Source organism: Alosa alosa, chromosome 24 (assembly GCF_017589495.1).
Source record: "Alosa alosa isolate M-15738 ecotype Scorff River chromosome 24, AALO_Geno_1.1, whole genome shotgun sequence".
Taxonomy (NCBI): domain Eukaryota; kingdom Metazoa; phylum Chordata; class Actinopteri; order Clupeiformes; family Clupeidae; genus Alosa; species Alosa alosa.
This window is the reverse complement of record NC_063212.1, coordinates 8,278,635-8,300,510: the sequence shown is the minus strand read 5'-3', so window position 1 is coordinate 8,300,510 and position 21,876 is coordinate 8,278,635. Positions and strand designations below refer to the sequence as shown.

General features: G+C 46.7%; 1 long non-coding RNA gene across 1 annotated transcript in view; it reads left to right on the top strand.

The window, feature by feature from the left end:
• Positions 1-2,978: 2,978 nt before the first annotated feature.
• LOC125289162 overlaps positions 2,979-21,876 on the top strand; it is a 30,791-nt gene continuing 11,893 nt past the window's right edge. Inside the window, exons 1-2 of the long non-coding RNA XR_007192588.1 lie at positions 2,979-3,674; positions 4,338-4,585. This is a non-coding gene — a long non-coding RNA (uncharacterized LOC125289162). The remainder of the gene's footprint in view (positions 3,675-4,337; positions 4,586-21,876) is intronic.

The following is a 21,876-nucleotide window of genomic DNA, read 5'->3' as shown; positions in this document are numbered from 1 at the left end:
TAAACAAGCAGTAGCCTAGCCTATACATAACTCCACTTTCTGTAAGACACAGGAGATGAGGGAAAAGGTGGTGAAGGTATCAAGCATCAGTAGCCCACTATGCTGACCACCTCACAGAAAATGATCATTTCAGGAGAATCTATAACCTCAGGACAAAATAGCCTAGATAGGCAGTTTTCAATTAATAAGGTAGGGGATGAGTGTTTTCAGAGTGTTTTCAGAGATGGGCTTACCATGGTATTGTTTAAAAAAGTATTTCTTTCTGGAATTTGTCCTTCTTTAACTCTCATATTTTTTTGCATAACAGGAACTTCCATTGATGTTATCATCGTGCCCTTGTGTGCTTTCTTACATCACAATTTAGTTTGTCAGTCTCCTTTTCTGAAACAAGCCCAGTCCCCCCTGCCCACTCCTCATGTCTTGCTCGTTCTTTTCTGATCAGCAATTTCTTTCTCCGTGAAATGAACGTATTTTAATGGGGCATGCAATATTGCATCAGTCAGCAGTAAATCACAGTTTGTGATTAAGAAGATGTATTGAACAATGCATGATGTACTTGGCACAGCAACACAGATCACTTCTCCAAACAAGAATTCCTCTCACAATACTACCCTGAGAACTTGGGTGGACAGTGTATCTAGTTCAAACAGATGTTCTGCTGGCATATATTAAAGTATATGCCAGGGCAGTGGTTCAAGGCTATTTTCTGCCCATGTAACTAGAGGCTTAGGTTAGCGCGGTTGGTTTGGCGCTGGTACGATGGCAGGGGTGGTGCACGTCCCTCTCTCTGATGTGCCTGTGCCCTGTGGTTGTGGCTCCGAGCGCTGCGACTCCACACCGCTTTTAGACACATACAATTATCAAACATTTATACACGTACAAGACAGAGCCTCGCCCTCAAGGGTGCTTCTTACAGCGGTGATATTTCAGGAAACTGCCTTGTACAAACCACCCAGGTCACACAAGCACCCGTTTTGCCACAGTTTGTGAGAGCATGGTGCAGCTGTGCTATTGACACTGGTCTAAAGCAAGAGCTACTGTTTTGCACTCATAACAACACTCTCAGCATGGAAACAAGCAGGAGATAAAGACTTCCAGTAACTTCTCTCTCAGGATAAGACTTCGGATGCACTTTAATCTTCTACTCACTATTTTGGGTTCATACTGTGTAGTTCAACTACTAACCTGCATTGACTGAAATGTCAAGCAAAAACTTTACATGATAATTTAGTCTGGGCTACACCCTTTCCCCCCTGGTAGAGTCTGTGATTAAGCAGCCTTCCCTCCACCCCTCTCCAGACATGGCTTTCATGTGGAATCATTGCTATCATGTGCTCCAGGCTCGATGGTGTTCATATACATAATCACCTCCATTAGCAGTAAAGGGTGGAGAGGGTGATTATGGGGAGTGAGCAAGATGGAGGTATATTTCCTGTAAGGTCATAGGGCATCAGATAAGATAAGATCAGTTAAAAGCCATGCTACGGCACCATGTATGTGGAACTTCACTGTGTATAGGGTAATGATATCTCTACTGTAAGCTATTACACATTGGAATCTAACATGCGAAATGCATGAAATGCGTGGGGAAGGGATTACTTAAAATCTGAATAAAAAATGACTTTGATCTGATGTCCATTGCCCTGCTCTCTGCTGTACAATTGAAGCTGGTCTCTATTGAAAGTCTCTAAATGCTAACATAATCCCTGTATTTCAGCTATTTCTGTCTGAACACTGTGCAGTGTGCACAATCTCTGCAGAGTATTTACTACAAAGATATTATGCGGTGCTCTGTGAAGTCTGCACTTGCTGAGCTATACTGTGCTGGTCCATAAGGGTCTTCAAAGGCTCCACAGCAGTTCAGCTCATAATTGAATGCTGCGGGGGGTCTACAGTGAGCATTCTCCACCAGCCTGACAATAGCATCATACAGGGAAGAGCCCAGCTGGAGTCTACTTGAGGGGTACAAAAAATATATAAATATAAAACATGGAAAACAACACTATGTCTGTGCACATGACAAGTAATTATTTCTAATCAACATCCATAAACATGTGTTTTGTAAGGCATCCTTTGTGAATCCTGCTCGAAGTTTAGTTTATGGAATGTGAGAAAATGATTTGTGTATGTACAGTATGCGTGTGTGTGTGTATCTTGGTGTATGTGTGTTGCATGGGAAAACAATGGAAAATTGGAAATGGAATTGGAAAAGTGCCAATGAGACATCAATGTTCATGTCTTCCTCTCTTGCTATGTAGGCCTACAAAGTATGTATGTATGTACTGCATGTCTACTGCATGTTTGTGCTGAGGGAGATGACAACTAATAAATGAGTTTGTGGGATAGAACTCACTCAGTGTTTAATAGTGATTGTTACATCCCTTTAGTCTTGAGGTCATGGTTTCCAATTAATTAAATCATTAATCAACACCTAATCAATACTCCAATACTCTAAGGTGTTGGTGGCTAATTAACTAACCCTTGCCTTACAAAACTATGGGGTTTTGTTGTATACTTGCCACTGAGCGCTGCGCATGCATGTGTGTGGCTGTGTCTGTTGAGATAACAGCAAGAGCAAAAGCCTGAGTGTTAAGATGTGACTGAGAGTTAATAAATGCACTTTCAGTGAGTTGCACTTGCGTAACACCATAGATCCTGGTAAGGTCTGCACGCTGCATGCTTTTTTGAACACCAAGCGTGATGTAGCCTACTCAAATTTACCTTAAATTAGCCCTGAAAACACCAAAGCCACTCAATTTCTATTAAGAGACCCTTAATTAATAAAACAGTAATTTAAAATTTGACCTTAAAAAGGCATTCTCTGTGTCTTGCGTGGAGTGGCTTGGAAACATCAAGAAGTTTTGCGAACGCTGATGTGACACCGCCTTGCATGCGCGCGACTTGGTCCTCTTGCTACCTCCCCACCCTCCGTTGCGAGTCGGTGCTGATGCGAGAGCATCGCCTCTTTATGAATTTATTCATTCCGCGGCGTCAGCCTCTCCAAGTCTCACAGTTACGGGTTACAGATCCATTGGTAGGCTCCTCGCCGGGTGTGTGCACATTGGCTACTTGGCTACTCGTTCTCAAGGATTTACTAATTTCTCTTTGAGACGTGTCGTCTTACAATTTACAATATTATCTATAACTGTCTCATACAGAACCTGTCGATATTCCTTTCCGCTGGAGACTGTTTGAGCGATAAGGGAAATTGTAGCGGAAGATGGATGCTTGCGCTCTAGGGTTCTACTTTTAATGTTGATTACGGTCTGCTACGTGTAATTCCTGCCAACAGACGAAAACACATTTGTTCGGACCTCCATCAAGTTCGTGGCGCCAGTAAGCGGTGGTTATCAATTTAAAGGTTCACCAGGTTAGCTTACAGGGCACGTAACTAGATATAGCCTGTGCTAAGAATCTAAATTCTCTTATTTAATCAAACTGGGCAAAACATTTTATTCAGTGGGAATAATATGCAATTGAGTGCTAGTTCTGTACCCGAATGGCCAGTCAGGTGCAGTCCTTGTCATCACGCGAGGCACATCTGAAGACCCCGAACCGGGCAGGTTGCTGTTGATAACCTACGGACTGCACAGCATAACGTGGCTGATAAGGATTTTCTTGGAAGTGGGTGGTTTGACTGGAAGGCGCGGAATACCACACTGGAGCAGCCACAAGTGAGTATGGATATGGGGTCCGTTATCTAGCCTACACTGTATTGCAAGATTAGGGTCATGTTATAGGCTAAACCAACTCAAGCGGATATGTTATAGGCTACGCTTTATGAGACTTTAGATAACGTATTTCCCCGAGTCTACTGAATGCAAGACACCCTATGTTACGCGCTTTCCCCATGTAGCCTTGATTTAAAATCCACTTTTTTACTTAACCAGTCTAGTCCCCATGTGCATCAAAAGCGCGTCGACTGCGATATATAAATAGGATAGATTTACAAGTAAATATATAAATAGGCTAGATCAACAAATAAATTAGTCCCCAATAAATAGATAAGATCAAACATACTGACTTAGACTAAAGTATATCAAATCGTTCACTTTGGTAACACTGTAACGTAACCTATTTAAGGTCATAAGCTGTTAAGACCTATCTTGCTCCTAGGCTATATATTTAGGTTTTGTATTCACAAACGAGGCTATGCAGTATATGACCTAGCTAAATGGATGTATGAAGGCATAGACCTCAACCTGAATAATGTAAAAGAAAAACAACAACAAAAAAACAAGAGCCGAGCCATCTTCAGCAGCAGCGTAGATGCAAATTAGCCCGCCGCATCTTCCTGAGGCTATTATTGGAAGGTAATCTGTTTATTTCTTTTCCAGAGTGCTGGCGGGATAACAGTGTTTCCCTGCCGGGCTTGTCTGACCCATCGTTACGTGTTGGCGGGAACCACACCACGCCCACGCCAACACCTGTCCATCCTCGGTTGAAACCAAGAGCAGCGTCCGCCTGCCATGCGCCTGCACCCCGGGTTGTGAGGGCAGCTCGTTTCCCCGTCGCAGGACACAGCAAATTGCCAAATGGTGTGTGGCGACCACCTGTGTTCCAGACTGCATAAATAACGAGAAAGGTAGGACTACACTAATGAAAGCTATCCTATGACTCATAATAGCCTTCTTAGACCATAGGCTGCGGTATGGGAGTATTTCTATACATTGTAGTGTATAGCCTACAGTAAATAGCATGGCTCTACAGTAGTGGAGGGGATCATTTTTTTTTTTTTTGTAAATCAAAATCATGCTGCTTGTGTGGACATCGTTTTGTTCATACATGCTCCATGCAAGGAAACAAAATAATTTCCTTTCTCAACAATGTTTTATGTATGATGATCTATTTGAAAAGCGGGTCACTGTTGTGTGGGAAATGGGACAGGGAAATGCTTAGATTTTTGTCGCCAGATACCCCCTTTAGCACCAGCATGGATAACAGATGCTGTTTATTCATGTTTTTACATTCTGGGATGGGTTAGTCAATGACAAGAAAGCCACTCTCTCCCCCAACACTGAGACGCCAGATGCGAAATTCCCTCCTTCCACGGTCTTACCATTCCTCAAACACCTTCAATCAGACTTTGAAGTCTTCACTCGACCCAAATCCAACTTTCATCTTTCTCCTTCTCTCTTCTTCCTTCCCCTCTACCTTCTCTCCTCCTCTGTTCAACACCCCCACTCACACACACACACACACACACACACACACACACACACACACACACACACACACACACACACACACACACACTGTTACAGCACATCCCTTAAATTCATTTCTGGTCATCAGACCGCATGCAGCAGTACAATCTCATGTTATGTAATGCAATGCACTGATGACTATGGCTTGGATCTTGTCACTATACTGTATGCGTGTGTGAAAGAGAGAGAGAGAGAGAGAGAGAGAGAGAGAGAGAGAGAGATAGAGTATGTGTATTTATGCATGCGTGTTTGAATAGCATTAGGCTGCCCGCGTGTCAAGCCGATCCCCTTAATGATTGGATTACTGGTGGGGGATTGAAAAAAAAAGATGGAATCTACAGGCTTTTGAGACAAGGGCCCTGAGAAAATACCCATAATCCCCCTCTCAGGTTAGTGCCCTATCGGTCTGACTCTGACACTGACATAAAATGGTGGCAGGGCTTGTGCTTTGCTTTGCTCGTGCGCCGTCGTTCAGCTTGCATTGGCTGGAGATGGGCTTGATTGGGCTTATCTGTCAAGACACGTTTCACTCAGACAGGGAGCCGGCATTCCGACGCATCGCCGAGAACGAGGCCTGAGTCAGAGGGAAATAGTAAATACCGGCCAGGATATCCCACTCCTCCCCACATCATCATCCGCACCTGACAACTGGATATGCTGCCATGGTAACAGACAGCCACGTGTGGATTTTGTCCTATTGGAAAGAATCTGTATCCCCAATCCCACACACACACACACACTCTTGCACCGCTGAGTGAGGCTACTGTTCTGCAGTCAGTCACGGCGATGGTTCATCAGTGGTTGCCTGATACATTAAAACTGACTTAGGATCAGCCTTTTTTCTTCTCTTGGATGAGTGGGAGGTGATGGGTGGAGGGTGAGGATGGAGATATAGACTGGTGTATCGGGCCTCTGGTGGTGGCTTGGAGTCGGAGTGCACCTCTTTGGCAGGCGTCTCTGTCACTCTCTCCTCTGCAGATCCAGGCAACCACCCATCTGTGCAAAACAGCTCCTCACTGCATGCCTTACAGACATGCAGAGAGTGCTGCATAACAACTGAAATGAGAAGGTTATCCTCAACATAGGAAATTAAAAAATGATAAGGTTCATGTTTGGTGTGTGTGCTCATTCAGTGGCATATTTTATGCTTCAGAGCACTTGAGTAAGATTCCTTTGGAGGGTCAACAGAATTGCATGTTCTCACTGAATGTTCAGAATATAGCTACTAATGCCACATCAGGATATAAAGCTCTATTATAAAATTTCAAAGACAACCATGTACTAAAAAACGTCAGCAATACAACAAACAATCAACAGTTGGTCAAACACAGGTTATTTATCATGTATAGTATGAGGTCAGTGAACTCAGGACATAGGCATAATGAAAGTGCCCCCATACCTCCATACCTGAATAATAACCTAAATAAATGCCAAACTCTCCCTTTCTCAGTTCACTCTGTTTTGTGGAAAAAGAAAGTCAAGAGAAAGTTTCTTGCTAAGAAATCTAAAATTGAACACCTCATATACTTTGGCCCCAGCTTTGTGGAGATGAATGATTGTGCCACACAAAGGTTTTCTCCCTCCTTTACTTTTGCACTACTATAGGCCTACTATTTATTTTGGAGATGCCGAAATTGTTTTGCTTGCCAAAGTCTTTATTAATACATTGAAGCCGGCTTGCCAAGGAGCGCATACACTGCTCGCAATCTTATTTGACCCAGGAGAGAGGAGGAAAAATGAAGTTTAAAAAGGAGGGAGTAATTAAAATGGATGAGATGGGGGTAAGACGCGGAGCGATCGGAAATGGAGACTTGGCTAAGAGGCGTCCGGAGTTAGGGAACTGGCCGCCGTCAAGCCTGTCACACTCATCACTCCGCTCTCTTGCTTTTGACAGAGTCTACCCCACCGCTGCAGGTAATACGTGCAGCAGTGCTGCACTGGGGTATTAAAATGAAAGCCCAGTTAGTCTGGGGGGGGGATTGCCACGTTGGCTGTCAAGGTATTTGTCAGGGGGATTAGGATCTGCACCTGGGGGGATGAGGGGTTGGGGTGGGATGAGGGGGCGTTCTCGTTCTCTGTCGCCTGTCGCATTAAGGAAGGGGGGAGAGTAATGGAAAAGCTCTCACGGCTCTGATGAATTTTTGGGGTGGTGAGCGAGAGCGAGTTGCTATTAATAGAGGCTGTGGAATGGTAGATGGTAGATGGTTCCGGAAGCAGGTGTCACGGGCCAAGCCGATTTCTATGATTTCCCGGGGTTTAATTAACAGTGCATTAAAAGTTGGCGTTTTGACGAAGGTGTGTTGGTCCACCCACCATTTCTGTGTCACAGGGAGAGAGAGAAAAAAAGAGATGAAGTAGAATTTCTACACACCAACAATGAGCTGTTGTATTAGATCGGACATTGTCTCAAAATGTTTCTCAAAATGAAGGTTTTGTATTAAAAGGTTGAAGGTTACCATACAATGAAAAACACTCTTGGCCTACAGACAGGGCGTTTGATTACTTAGTGCTCTATAGAAGTTATTTAGACCAAGTCGAGTGACAGCAAAAGCTGTCCGTCTACAGACACGTCAGTGTAGGAGGGCTCAATAGCTAGATGAAGATCAAGTGTCCGGTGTCATCCGCATCGGCACGAGTGCCCCTGAGACCTCATTTGTGAAGCGGGCGAGAAGAAGCTCTTTCAACCTCTGCCAACGAGCGAGGGATAGAAGAGAGAGAGAGGGGAGGATGGAAGAATGTGGGGTAGGGAAAAAGAGAAAGAAAGCCAAGGAAACGAGGGCAGCGGTTGGCACGACTCGTTTTGAAACCTCTGCCCGCTTCGGTTTGGAAAGCGGACAACATTTGTGCAGCGCGGTGGAAAACGCGGCACGCCGTGGGACGCCGTGGGACGCCGTGGGACGCCGTGGGACGCTGTGTACTCCTGACAGGCACTGCACCTTGGCTTTCATGTCAGGTCCCATCGCACTGCTCGCCGGCACCGCCGCCCGTCCTGGGGAGGACAGGGCTCCTGCGGACAAATGCTGACAACCCCTGATCAAGGGTTACTCACCCCTGACTCAATGATACACACACACACACAAATGCACACACTTGCTCACATGCACACACGCACACACACACACACACACACACACACACACACACACACACACACACACACACACACATGCACACACACACTCTCTCTCCCCCTCACACACACACACACACACAAACTCTCATACAGATGCATTTGCTCTTAATCTTAAGGGTGTAAGTGCACTCATGTCATCTTAAACTCAGCCACTAGCATGCCATCCTTTAAGGTCTTGAAGCAGACTTATGGCTTGACTAAGTGCTGGGGGAGGGGTGAGATATATGTTGAGAGGGCACAAGAGACACAGAGAGATGTTTGCATCTGACATGCTGAAAGTCATCGCTGTTGTAGTTGAATTTGATGAATGGGTTTGTATGTGTGTGTGTGTGTGTGTGTGTATGAGAGAGTAGGTGTGACTGTTTATCATTGTGTTTGTGTGTGCGTGTGTGTATCTGTGTGAGTGTGTGTTGTGTGTGTGTGTGTGTGTGTGTGTGTGTGTGTGTGTGTGTGTGTGTGTGTGTGTGCATATGTGTACATATGTGTGTGTGTGTGTGTGCGTTGCCGAGTGCGTGTATGTGTGTATACGTGTGTGTGTGCATGTGTGTGTGTGTGTGTTAATATGAGAGGAGACTGATGATAGACAGATGGAGGAAAAGGTGAGGGGAGAGTGGAGCGTGAGCAGGCTGGTGGCGGGCAGGGCAGGGCAGGGCCAGGGCGTCCGTCTCATCTGGAGAGCCTCCCTCACTGCTGACACCTCCGGGAGCCGGCCCTGCCATCTCCACCCCCCCCACACACACCACCTCCTCCTCCAACCCACCACCTTCACCACCTCCTCCTCCAACCCACCACCTCCTCCACCTCCTCCTCCAACCCACCACTCTCCTTCGCTCTCCTTCGCTTTGCTTGGCTCTGACAGTGACAGGCCCCAACGCTAAAACCTCGGCCCAGTTAGCACAGACCCCGGGGGGCCCGCCAGGACACTGAGAACTCCTGGCAGCCTGGCACTTCCAGTGAGTGTGTGTGTGTGTGTGTGTGTGTGTGTGTGTGTGTGTGTGTGTGTGTGTGTGTGTGTGTGTGGGACGGAGAGAGGGAGCACGAGCGCAACAGGATCTCAATGACCTGCTGCTTGCTAATGTACCCCTCACTGGGCGGACAGCAAGAGGAGCAAGTGGAGGGGAAAAAGGGGACACACACACACACACACACACACACACATCAGCTTTTTTTGCGTGTGGTAGTCAGACAACAACGCTCCTCCTGGGGGACGCATCGACTGATCACCCCAGGAACGCTCAGGTAACTCATCCACCAGGAAGAGAGGGAGGGAGAGAGAGAGAGAAAGATAGAGACACAGATGCACTCTCGAAAATCTCGACGTGGGGATGCAAAGGTTTTTAACGAGGTTGGGATTTTGTTTGAATAATCTCATTGCTCATAAGCCGTCAAGGCCGACCTTAAGTCATCAGACTTTTCGTGAGAACCTCCAGCACCATCTTTAGAGATCTGTGCTTCCCTGGAAGGTTCTGCTGGGGGACCGGAACTAGAGGAACCATCATTCGAGAGGAATTGTCTCAGGGCACTAAATGCACTAAAAGCCAAGTTCCTCCACATGTAACGCCGACCTTATAACCTCACCCAGCTAATGTCAAACCAATGCTGTTTGACATTTAACAAAACCGTCCTCAAAGGCTGCTGTTTACATAAATTGTCAGAGCAGTGGCGTCTTCCTTGTGGCTGTCTTGTGTTGCACCCAGGAGCGGGGGCGAGGATATATCAGACTTGCAGCTTCAAACGGTAGCGCTTGTGGGATCAAAGCTTGTGGGCCCGATGTTTAGTGCAGCGCGTTGCTATCGCCGCGGCTCCCGGAACACACTCACAATCAGCACAGACCAATTAGAGCTTTCAAAGAGGAACTAAATTCTGTGCTGTTTTTACTTTGCTCACTCATTGGTTCTCTCTCTCTCTCTCTCTCTCTTTTCTCTCTTTCTTTCTTTCTTTCTTTCTTATTAATTGCTAATACATACTTTCTGTCCTTCTCCTACAGTTCCTCCTCCTGTGTGCTTCTAGAGTTATTCCTGCTTTCTTTTCTCTTGTGTATAGTGATCTGCTTTAGAATCCCCCACCGTCTCTGTAAATGTAAATATGTAAATTCCTCCCTCTCTGTCACACACACACACACACACACACACACACACACACACACACACACACACACACACACACACACACACACACATTGATACACTTAAATATATTGTTAGAGCATGTGCAGTCAATTTCTCTCTGAGAGCAGGAGTTCCTACATGACAGCACAATAAAAACACCTTCACCTGTGTGTGTGTGTGTGTGTGTGTGTGTGTGTGTGTGTGTGTGAGAGAGAGAGAGTGTGTGTGTGTATTTTTTGTGTCTGTGGGTGTGGAATGTATTTGTGTGTATGTGTTTATGAGAGAGATAGAAAAAGTGTGTTTTCTATATATATGTTTGTGTCTGCTGTGAGCTTGTTTAATTCACTCAGCCACACATACAAATCCACAGGGCCTCTGTTTCTATTTGCACTTTGTCACACTTTATTGAACAAACCTGAGTCTCTCCCTGCCTGCACACTGTTCATGCCTCTATGCCTGTGAATGCCTGCCGGTCCCCACTGTATAACAACAACGAAAACAACAACAACCACATTTATTTTTGTTTATTGTCTCTTCTGCTCACCAAACCTCTCTTTTCCTCTCCGTTTCGTTGGAGTGGTGTTGATTGGGGGAGGTGGGGAGTAGTGGTGATTAGCGCGCTAGCTCTTTAATTATGCACATTACTTAATTCATTTTTTCCCTCATTACTGTATACTATGAGATGCACAGAAGCTGATCTGTATGGTGTGTTTTGGCTCCGAGGGGTTTGTTCAGCTGTGCAGGGCCCTTGGTCGTTGTGGGTTATGTAATGACTGACTAAAGACATGCCTGTATAGAGATGATGCACCAGATGAGCAGGGATACTGAATTGTGTGTGTGTGTGTGATTGTGTGTGTACCAGTTAGTGCAGAAAGCTTTTCATAGTTGGGCTGTGCTGGTTTCAGTCTACGATGAGTAGATTTTTTTTTTTTAATCAGTGACATTATCAGTGACCAGATGGCAGCAGTCATTAATTTTATGACTTAGTGTATGTGCGAAATTGAATAAACTCACCAACGTACTTTCTCATACACACACATACAGTCACACACATTACATGTGCGATGATGTGATGTGTATGAATTCATACAGGCCATAAGGACTTGCATGAGTGCCCATGTGAGTATTTATGTCTGTAAGTGTGTGTGTGTGTGTGTGTGTGTGTGTGTGTGTGTGTGTGTGTGTGTGTGTGTGTGTGTGTGTGTGTGTGTGTGTGTGTGCGTGTGCGTGTGCGTGCGCATGCGCACATGTCTGTTTATGGCTCTGTGTTTAAGTCTGTTTGCCCACTGGGCCTTCCTCTTCATTTATAAATGCAAAAATAATTGGGAAAAAAAAATATCTTGCCAAATCCCATTACCCTGACACGCACAGAAAATGCACCCATGCATCCGTTTTCATAGAGCAAAGCGCCTGGCTGGTGTCACAAGCCATGTTCTCACGCGCCTCTGAGCCTATGACAGAGGCAATCCGGTGAATGTGCTTTCGCAATTCTTCACCGAGACAACTCGCATCTACGATTCAACGTTGAGCGAGTGATACTGTTGGACCTCGATTGCTTTTGTTTATAACCACTCTATCCTGGACTAAATCAATTGTTGGAATGGGACGGGAGCGCCCGTTGCTACCTGCTACTTGGAGACCGAGTTGATGTATTGATTACGTGCCGTTTGTGTGATTGATCAGATGGCCGGAATCGGAATGGTTATTAAACGAGTGCTCAGTCACTCCGCGTTCAAGCCCACCGGGCGAGCGTGAGCTGGGTTGCTGGGGGGTGTCGTATGCGGTGGAGTTCGGAAAAAGGGCGGAACTGAGGAAAAACAACGAGTCACTCAATCTTTGCCCGGATTCAATACCGTGCCCTTTTCAGTCATGCTGCCAAGGAGATGGAGAGGGTTCGCAAAGGCCTCTGGGAGCTCCGCGCGTGAGCTCGACGTGCCCCTCGGAGTGAAGAGGTGAAACATCGAGTGAATGTTCAGGGCCTGAAGACAGAGCTAACCTTTTACTTTCCTCCCCGTCGGCCCAAGTAATCACCGTGTTGTTGAAATTCTGTCATATCTGGGTGCAGTTTTCATTGCACCGGGGATCAGTATTGAATTGACCTTCTGTGTGTACAGTATGTGCACGTTGGTAAGGGCTATTCTCAGACCTGCTGTGCAGCCACTGTCCGAGCCCTAGCTGTGTCGTCGTTGGATTAAACAGCGTGTCGAATTAGCTACAAAAGTGCTTGCTCCACAGCGATACTGCTTAAATGTTAAAGGTTATGAAAATAATATATCAGACGACAATGGAGCCTAATTGAAAACGCTATTTCACCTTTTGTCACCCAAAAGCTATTTTAGGTCCATTACCTCCATTTGCGGCATTCAGGGCTAAAGGTGATCATTACTGAGGCTTTTCGCTCCTAAATCTAATTTGAGCCATGTCTGAGCCCCCAGTCTCTCTCTCTTTTCTCCATCTATCTCTCTCTCTCTCTCTCTCTCTCTTTCTCTCTCTCCATTCACCTGGCTATCACTTGACTCCACCACCCTTCCCTCGTACCCTTCCCTCCCTCTTTCCTTTCTTCCTCCTCCTTCCCCCTGAAAGAGTGATGTGCTCGTTATTTCTCCTCCTCCTCCTCGGCTCCTTCGTTTCGCTACTCAGCCCTCTCGGCTCACAGCGGCGTTTTTTCCGTGGTGACGTCACGGGATCGATCGCCCAGAATGCTTTTGGGGAAAAAGGTCCGTTTCTCCCATCCACCGCAGACCACGTCTGCAAGGGCAGAATTAATCACTTGTTCATGGGGTGTCACCCCCCCTCCCCCCGTAGATAACCGCTACACTAATGAGATGGTGCAGTCCAGTGGATTGCCCCCCATTTCCCTTCCATACCCCTCGTCCAGGAATGCATGTGGACTGCCCCTTCTCCATGCTCTCATGTATTGGACCATTTGTCATGTTAGCCGTAGCACAGCAATCGTGTCTACGAAATCTGCCCTTACAGAAGTGGTCATGGTGTTGGGTTGATGACAAAATGAATCTAGCAGTTCATTTTACACTGAAAAAGGTCAGGCACTGCTTCTGGTTTCTGGAAAGAAGCACTCCGTTCCTCATTAACGAACACATTGTCAGTATCTTTTTTTAAAAATGTAGAATCTCAAGAGATGGTTCTTTACACCCAAAATGGTCACTAAGGGGTACTGAAAGCCCTGTTAGGGACAGCTAACCTTTGACTCTGTCGCCACTAATAGGAAGTCATCATCACGGCACGTTTTCTCCACCCTGACACCCCAACTGTCTGGATTAAGGTGCTTTGCACACGGAGCAGAGTGTGATGTATATTTGATGAGCCCCTCCATCTGGCGTGCTTGTATGGTGTCATGACGAGCAGAGGAGAAGTTTCGCTCATCCCTGCCCCGCTACCTCCTCGCGGCAGCCAGCCGTTCAGGCTCTCTTCTCGCCCCTCTTTGCCATTTCGTGCTCCACTCCACCCGCGGGTGCTGATGGGGACTTCCACTGGTAGCACAGCCCCCGCTGGAGCTCCATCACACCCTTATAGCTCTGGCTATCAGAAGCCGAGGCATGCCCCACCCCAGGCCGTGTTTTGTTGTTTTGTTAGCCTTGCTATGTTGTGGGGCATCGACCGGGGGGCTGGGCCAGGTGTGTGTGTGTGTGTGTGTGTGTGTGTGTATACCTGACTCACTGTTTAATGATTCAACACACGCTTCCCTCATTCCCCTGCTGAGAGGCCACCTGCTTTTTCATTACTGTCGCCTGGCTTTTGCACTCTCTCTCTCTCTCTCGCTGTCTCCTTGTCTCTCTCTAGCCAGACTGGCTGACTGGGGATCAGCTGGTGGCCGAGGTCAGATGGAGAGGGGTGGCGGCAGGGGTTATTATGACCCTGCGAGGCTGCTCAGCTTGGCACGGTTTTGCTGTGCGCAGGGCAGCATGGTGCGGTGCGGTGTGGTTCGATGCGGTTAGACGCTGCGGTGTAGCGGACGAAGCGCGGCTGGAAGACCACAACGCGGGGGGACTTCAGAAGCAGGGCTGCCCCTTAACACCTGCGCCTCCATCTCTGCTGCCGAAGCACAGAAAATGACTCATTGTCATTCTCCTCCTCAGGTCTCTGTTTTCCCCACTCTCTCTCTCTATCTCTCTCCTTCACCCTCTCTCTATCTCTCTCTTTCTCTATCTCCCTCTGTTCTTTGCCTCCCTCTTCTAGTATTTCATATCTGCTTTTTGCACCCTGTCCCCTGATCTTACACTGTCTTTCTCTCGGCTTATTCCATCATTTTATTCTCTCGTTCCCTTTCACCTGACTTCATTATTCTTTTCCTCATGCTTCCTCTCTCTCTTTCTCTCTCTCTCTCTCTCTCCCTCCGTCTCTTTTTCTCTCGTTTTCTGCTGCACTGAGAGGCGTTTTCACCCTTGACTGGACAGGCTTGCTCAGCAAACACTAGAACAGTATCACCCACCCCTCACACACTGACACATGTGCACACACACACATGTGCACACACATGTGCACACACACACACGCACACACACACCTCAATTCCACACACACATAAAGTATTCTCACTCACTCTCTCATACACTCACTCACACACTACACACCCTCACCAGCACCGTCATACACTCATAAAATGCACACACATGCATACATTCATGTTCTTGCACATACACACACGCACACGCACGCACACACACATTCCTACACCTCAAACTTATACTCCCAAGTACCTGACCTCTCCCTATATTACACTGGAACAAACTGGAGAAGTCATTAGCAGCTTGAATCAGCCGCATGACCCGCAAAGACATTAATCTCCATCGCCAGTGTTCTGCGCTTCTCAAAAGCCTCATAACAATTAGTAGCATAGCGCTCACGGCTACTTAGCATGCGCACAGCGTGGTAATCCGTTAATGCCACTGGCAATCATCGTCAGATGGCGAGCATACAATTACACAAATTATGAAATACAAACGCCCATCTAGCCTCATTCTCATTTCACCAAATGCTGCCAGTCCCACACAGGAGGCGCTCATGGGAGATGTAGTCTTCTGTGCTGTGCTATTGTGTGGGAGTGAGGCCAGCTCCCATCTGTGCTCGGAAGCCCCATTGACAGGCTTTGATGAATGGCGCCCATCACTACGGCCCCATTGAGTCCTGCTCTGTGGAGTCAGCATAGGTGTGGTCACAGCCAATAGTGCTGAGTAGCCCCTGGGAGCCAACAGATTGGCCTAATCCTCCCCAGGTTACCGCTTCCTCTCCACAAACAGGAAAACAACCTCGTCCAGTTCACTAGCTTCCTTCTCAAAGGAACCTATTCTAAACTATTGAAAATACATTGAAGTTAATGAGAGCATGAAAGCATGGCATGGCGACAGAATGAGAGATCGTTAAGTGTTAATTGCTGGCTCTTTTATATGTGTAGCTTTAGTGAACTGGATCAGTGTCTTGGAGCAGGAACGAACACTATGCGTATTTGCACTCGGCCAATTCTGAACGTGCCTCACGCCGACTATGACGTGAGAAGGCCATATGGAGGGTATTTTCAGCAATGTTTGTGTAACATTTTGGCCGCAAGGTGGCTGACATTTCCACACGCCTGGTTGGATCTCTCTGTGGAACCGGCGTGGAACTATTTTTAATTGCCTTTCGACCGACAAAAAATGGTGTGTCGTGTTTTTGTTCGGCAGATAAACTCACACTCTTTTTAGTGGGAGAGATTCAGAGGACTGACAGGTGTTGAGCTGTCAGCACCAATCAGTATAAGAAAGCTCCAGAGGTAGTGATTTGAAGTGCACTCTCTCTCTTTCTGTCTGTCTCTCTCTCTATCTCTCTCCTTTCTTTGTCTGGCGCTTTAATCATAGCCGGTGCTTGAGGGACCCTTGGCAGCTCTCAGGGGGCTGGGTGAGAAGTAAAGGCACACACCTACAGTATCATGCAACCGGTTTGTGTCCCCCGGTAATGCCCGTTCTTAGTTGAGACAACAAAGGAGTGGGGAGATATGATGGAAGGAATAAAGATGACAGTCAGGGAAGTAGAGAGGAAGACTTGAAAGGAGATGGAGGGGAGAAGGAGAGGAGAGGAGGAGGAGGAGGAATGCGAAAAGGAGGAGACAGGCCATGAGACATGTGACAGGTGGAGGGAAGATGAGAGGCCAGGTGAGCGTGGAGGAGAGAATGAGGGGATGAGAAAGAGAGGAGGAGGAGGAGGTGAAGTCTACGCTAGAGAGACACACATGACAGGGAAGGAGTGGAAGAAGGGAAGCAGAAAGGAAAAGAGATGAGAGGAGAAGAATGACTAGAACGTCGGATGAACAAGAAAATGTATCGGACAGGATAGTAGAGGAGGGGGGAGTGGAAAAGAGATGCATGGCAAAAAAAGAAAAGATACTGGACAGCAGAGGAGAGAATGAAAGGGCAGAGAAGAAAAGGACAGGAGAGGAAATGAACGACAACAAAAAGGCAGAGCTAAAAAGAGCTAAGAAGGGCACAAAGGAGAGGAATTAAGAAGGGCACAGAGGAGAGGAGACGAACGACAAGAAAAGCAAAACTAACTGGGTGTCCAAGGAGACGAGAGGAGGGCAAAAAGGAAAGGAGAAGGAGAGAGGAGGAATGACAAGAACAGCAGAATGTACTGGACAGCAGAGGAGAGGAGAGAGAGGGGGGGAGGAAAGCAGGAGGGGAGGGCAGTGAAGGAGAAAGAGCGATTAAGAAGTGGAAATGGGCCCCATCACCCGTCTCAGGTCCTGGGCGCCTTGACAGAGGGCCAAACTCTCGTTCTTGCTCCACTTTCCCACTCAAGGTCAGCCTTGACAGCATCCTCTTCTGCTTCTCAGAAAGCCTGCCATCGCCACCAATGAATCAACATGGCCGAGAGCCCAAAAACGCCCTGGCCCCTTTCAAACGATGGCAGCTAGCAGCGACTAGCATGGGCTCATTTTCCGAGATCATTTAAAAGGATGATATATTGATTACTATTAATCTTGTTTTGGCTGTGTCCTCGTTAAGGTTTTCCGTTGTAAACAAATTGTCAAAAAGAATGCCATTCATCATAGAGAGTGCTGAGTTAATAGGAAAAGCAGCTTACCATTTAGGAGGCTTCCACTTGTTAACAAACAGGGATGACCTCACAGACGGATTAGCTTAGCATCGACCTTACGCTGGTAGTTTTCCCGGCAACAACAGAACCCACAGATTGACTGTTTTCTGTGTCATGTTAGGTCAGTCATGTCAGGACTCTGACGAAGGTACAGTAGGTGTCATAATGTTAGTTGTTTCTTGCACTTGCACATTAACTGCAAGCTAAATCAGTGTGCTCCAGTCTACATTCTTTACTTTATCATGTCAGTTTTGTTTGAATTTGACATGACACAGCTAGCATTTAGCCAAGGGCTATTGCCAGCAGTTGCTAGTCATATGCTTTCATATCTAGTTAGTTCCAAATAATTTCTACATAAGTTTTGTGAGTCAATGTGCTGATTATGGGCATACTTCATCCCACAGAAACCATATTTATGTATCCAGTTTTAACATTGGTTCTCTTACACATTCTTGACCTTGGTATTTTAAAAAACGTGCACATCTTATAGAGGGCTTCTTATCGTTGCCTGGTTTAAGAGATGCCCTCTTTGAAGCCCTTGTGGGGTTATCGCTGCATTCAAAAGAGAGGGATGAAGATGAAGAGTGATGAAGAGTTTGACGAAGAGATGAAGAGAAAGACGAGAGAGAGAGAGGGAGAGAGAATGAAAGACTAGAGGAGCTCTTGTCAGAGAATGAAAGTAACCTCATTATGTAGTTTGCCCCCGAGGTGCCATCCTTTCAACAGAAGGAGTCATTTGATTGCCAATTTTCTTGGCCTGTTATTCGCTTAACGCTCGCCTGCTTTGTCGCTACGTGCCCCCCCACTCCAACATGACCCTCCCCCCACACACACACACCTTTGATAAGCCAGAACACCTTCACGGGTGTCCCTCTGTGGCAGATGAGACCTTGAATGATAGGTCAGGGAGCGTTTGTTATTTCAAAGCCATCGTCTCCCAAAAGGCTTGCGGAAAGAGCCAGAGCTTGGAGAACAAAGGCTTGTGTGCATCGTCACAGCTGTTATCGCTCTCCCTGGCGCTCTGAGGGTCTCCAGAGCTTCTGCTTATGATAAATGCGTGTCGTTTGCAACAGCGTAGTTAGTCTCTAGTTAGGCTGGATACCTTGTCAGGGCGCAATGCAGTGGGCTAGGGTGGTGCCTCCGCAGGCTACGCCACCCAGCGAGACTCTCTGGTGGGAGGCCTTGCCAGCTGGCTCCCTGCAGCCCCTTGGTTGGGGCGCCGCGGTGCTGCTCTGACAATCAGGGCATGCTGTCGTGTCTTTGCCCAAGTTCACGCTCACCCCCTCTTCTCCACTGCTCTGGAAACAGTCTCAGGTCACACCTGCCAGCTTTCTCCTGACTTGAAACACCTTGAGCAGAAAGCATTGGTAGCTGACGCCAGATCAGAAGACTCTAGCGTGCTATCAGTGCATGTGCACTGTAGCCCTGGAGCAGCAAGCAACAGCAGCAGTGGTGAGAATGTGATTGAATGTGTTCACCTTTGACTAATTGGTGAGGTCAGGCAACCTGGCGCGAAGCAGTAGTTTTTCGTTAATGTATTCTGGGTTTTGACATTGCGATTCTCTCAGACAGAGGTCAGAAGGAACAGTCACAGATGTTCGCAGCTATTTTCAGTATCCTCTCCCTGAGACGGAGGTTGTTTTTTTTAACCCCAACCTTCTGACATCCTGTTTGTTTTAAGTCTTTCAACAGGTTTCATCAGAAAGCTCAGACGGCAGCTGCTCCCCTTGCTTTGTGAAAGGCAAGGTTTCACTTACACACAGAGTGGCCATAGTCCACACTAATAATAACACAGGAATAGTGTTAATAACACAGACTAGGCCGGCTCTCCAGTGCAGCAATGCCACATCGAGCTACTCGAAATGACTAGCCACTAATTTAAGGCATCTCGCCAAACCACCGGAGTCGGGGAACCTGGTATGCCATAGCCAGCCATTAATTAAGTCCCTGCCTCTCCCCACGTCATGTGCGCTGGAGCTCACATATTTGGGAGGGTGCTGGCGTTCTTCACATGGCATCTGCGGAACACCCAGATGGGCAGCGCGCTCGCTGACGTGGGCACACTCTTTGTTGGGGAGGGTGAGCGGAGGAACTGAAGAGAGGGAAAAAAAGAAAAGAAAAAAAAAGACAACAGTGCAGTTTCACTTTACCTGCGAGCAACTGCAAAAAAAAAAAAAAATGTTGAGGCTATATTTATCCCTGCTGAAGGTACACACGCCAATGCCCCCATGATAAATTCCCCCTTCATCCTGAAAAAAAGTGTGAGAGAGAAAGGGAGGGTGGGAGAGAGAGAGGGAGGGAGGGAAGGAGGGAGGGAGGGAGGGGAAAATGAAGAGTCGACGCTGATTGCGGTTTCACGGTGTGGCTGTCTGAAATATGGCGCATTTTGAAAAGGTTGAAAGGGTTCCTGGGAGTTAACGGAGAGCTTGACTCTGGAACAGACCTAGCAGGGGGGAAAGAGAGAGTGCCAAGAGGAGAGCGTGACTGTCAGCACCTGTCTGTGTGTGTGTCTGTGTGTGTGTTTGACAGAGAGAGAGGCAGAAAGACATCAAGTGTGTGTGTGTGTGTGTGTGTGTGTGTGTGTGTGTGTGTGTTTGACTGAGAGAGGGCCAGAAAGGCATCAAGTGTATGTATGTGTGTGTGCATGAGAGAGAGAGAATGTTGTGTTTGTGTGTGTGTGTGTGTGTGTGTATGTTTGTGTGTGTATGTAGATGTTCTGTACTGTACAGTATGTTAGATATGTTTGTGTATAGTCATGTGAAACAGAGAGACAGAGAAAGACAGAGCAAAAAGCAAAAAGATAGAAATTGAGCTATATAGATAAATGAACTTTTTTACCCTCCACTCCTCTCTCCCAAGTTTTATACAAAATCTCAATAAAAACCCCTAACGTTCAACAAAATGTATTTTATAGCTGATGTAAAGACTACTTCTCAGACTAATAAAGAAGTGCCAAGTGTATGTTACTTCCTGAAGTGAAATCAGGGAGTGAGAATAGGGAGTAGTTCCTTCCCTGATGTTGGGTTGAGCATGTTGCTCTCCCCGCTGTGTGGATCTGCATTGTGGACGGAGGAAGATTCCGCTATGGGCAAATGTTTGCAATTATCTCTTACAACCCACAAAGATATGATGTGCCCCTGGTTTGTGTGTGTGAACGCAATGCAGAGTCTTTGTATTTGTGTGTGTGTGTGTGTGTGTGTGTGTGGGTGTATGACCGAAGAAGGCTGGCGTATCAAGAGCAGGTTTGAGACAATGATAGAGACAGACATCCACTAATGACTTTGTTACTGAGAGCATGTCAGATGGGGGTATAAAAGATAAACCTTTCAGATGTTTTTGTATGCACGCACACACACACACACACACACACACACACACACACACACACCTGTGGGTATTTATTTGTGTTGTAGATCTTGTGCATACATTTCTGTATGTATTGTGTTTGTGTATATGTGTTCTGTATGTGTGTGTGTTCTGTGTGTGTGTGTGTGTGTGTGTGTGTGTGTGTGTGTGTGTGTGTGTGTGTGTGTGTGTGTGTGTGTGTGTGTGCATGTGTGTATGCCCCTCTGCAGTGATTGTTTATTTGAGCCCTGTTGTTTGATCCCTCTGGGACATGCTCTGTGGGTCTGTAATCCTTTTGTGTCGCACCGTCGGGATGCCCACGTCCTACTACTGTCATGCCTGGGTCCAGCCAGCTTTGGTGAGACGTCCTCTCATCTTATCACTCACACACACACACACACACCTGTAAACATGCATACACTTGATCAACAACAGCTTCATACACCAAGCTGTGGGATGCTGAACTCTCTCCTCCTCTCCCCCTCCACCCTCAGCTACATAACATCCTGGACATTGGACCCACAATGGCCGCCTGCACTCTCCCACTTGCACACTTGAACACTTGCACACTTGTACACTTTACAACTTGGTGTTGTTGTCCTGAAAACACAACACTTCTGCTGCTCTTACATAACTTGCACCACTATGCCACTTTCTTTATTACTTAGGTCAAACAGAACTACCCAAGCCTTTTATTGGCCTGACTTTGCACTAGTATTTTATTGACTGTCTATGCACAATTTCAACCAAATTTTGCTGCTCTTATTTTTCATTATTATATGTGCCCTCTTATTTACTTATTTACTTACTTTTTTTTGTTTACTTGAATGTTATGTTTGTCTGTGGACTTAAATTGGTAAAATATGTCTTGTCTTCACCGTGGGATAGTGAGAAACGTAATTTCGATCTCTTTGTATGTCTGGAACATGGGAAGAAATTGACAATAAAGCTGACTTTGACTTTGACTTTTGACTTTGATACACATCACACACATCCA